General features: G+C 48.9%; 1 pseudogene; it reads left to right on the top strand.

The window, feature by feature from the left end:
• Positions 1-995: 995 nt before the first annotated feature.
• On the top strand, positions 996-1,344 carry LOC101533813 (large ribosomal subunit protein P1-like; annotated as a pseudogene).
• Positions 1,345-1,607: the final 263 nt, after the last annotated feature.

Raw genomic sequence — 1,607 nt, 5'->3', positions numbered from 1 at the left:
AGTCAAAGGATGTTCCAGGCTCATGGCTTCAGCCTGGTCCAGCCAGTTACAAGTGTTTTGGGAGTGAACTGGCAGAAAGAAATCTCTCTCTCCCCTCCCTCCCTTCCTTCCTGCCTCAATCACTTGACATTCCAATCAATCAACCAGTCAATCTTCTGCAATGCAGATACAGTGAATTATTTAAGACTGGCAAGGATTGGAAAGAAACTCCATCCCCAGCCTGAAAGGAACACAGGAAGGGTGGTGGTTTTAAAATATGTCCACAGGAACCCAGCGCAGTAGCCTAGCTGCTAAAATTATCGCCTTGACACACCAGGATCCCATATGGGCAATAGTGCTAGCTCTGGTGGCCCTGCTTCCCATCCAGCTCCCTGCCTGTAGCCTGGGAAAGCAGTCAAGAACGATCCAGAGCCTTGGGACTCTGCAGCTGTGTGGGAGATTTGGAAGAAGCTCCTGGCTTTGGATCGGCACAGTTCCGGCCTTTGGGGTCACTTGGGGAGTAAATGATCAGACAAAAGATTTTCCTCTCTGTTTCTCCTCCTCTCTGTATATCTGACTTTGCAATAAAAATAAATAAATAAAATATGTCCACAGAACTTTGCATGTTTCTCCCTTGAGAAGGGACAACTTTAGTTCTCCTCTGCCAGGTACCCATGCAAGTGCAGGGGCCCAAACACTTGGACCATTTTCTAGTGCTTTCCCAGACATATCAGAGGGGAGCTGGATGAGAAGTGCAATACCCCAGATTAGAACGGCGCCTGTATGGGATCCCCAGAGCATGCAAGGTGAGAACTTCAGCCACTAGGCTACCACGCTGAGCTCACCACCACCACCAAAAAAAAAAAAAAAATTAGCATTTATTTTCCCCTTTCCCCAGCTGCCACCAAGGTGCTCAGTCCTTTTAAGGAAGCTAAGGCCGCATTGGGGTGAAGCCCTTACTTCACCCAGCAACTAGCACCACATCCAGCAGCACCAGCCCTGTACCCAGAAGCACCATGGCCACTGTCTCTGAGCTTACTTGCATCTATTCAGCCCTCATCCTGCACAACGACAGGGTGACCATCATGGAGGACAAGATCAACACCCTCACTTAAGGCAGCTGACATCAATGTAGAGCTCTTCTGATCTGGCTTGTTCGCTAAGGCCCTGGCTAGTGTCAACATCAGGAACCTCATCTGCAACGTCAGGGCTGGTGGACTGGCCCTGGCAGCAGGTGCTGCCCCAGTGGAAGGCCCTGCACCCACCACCGCCGCTGCTGCAGCTGAGCAGAAAGTGGAAGTGAAGAAGCAAAAGTCTGAGGAGTCTGATGACAACATGGGCTTCAGGCTTTTTTTTTTTTTTTAACTAAGTCTGTTTTTCTTCAATAAAAAGAACAAGTTGTAAAAAAAATTATTTTTATTGGAAAGACAGGCAAAATTGACAAACAGAAAGAGATACAGAGAAAAAAATCTTCCATCCTGTGGTTCACTCCCCAAATGACTGCAACAGCCTGAGCTGAGCCGATCCAAAGCCAGGAGCCATGAGCTTCTTCCAGGTCTCCCACTTGAATGCAGGGTCCCGAGGCTTTGGGCCATCTTTGACTGCTTTCCCAGGCCACAGGAAGGGAG

This window comes from Ochotona princeps, chromosome 16, assembly GCF_030435755.1.
Source record: "Ochotona princeps isolate mOchPri1 chromosome 16, mOchPri1.hap1, whole genome shotgun sequence".
NCBI classification, from domain to species: Eukaryota; Metazoa; Chordata; class Mammalia; order Lagomorpha; family Ochotonidae; genus Ochotona; species Ochotona princeps.
Note: the sequence above shows the minus strand (reverse complement) of the source record. Positions and strands in the feature narration are given on the sequence as shown.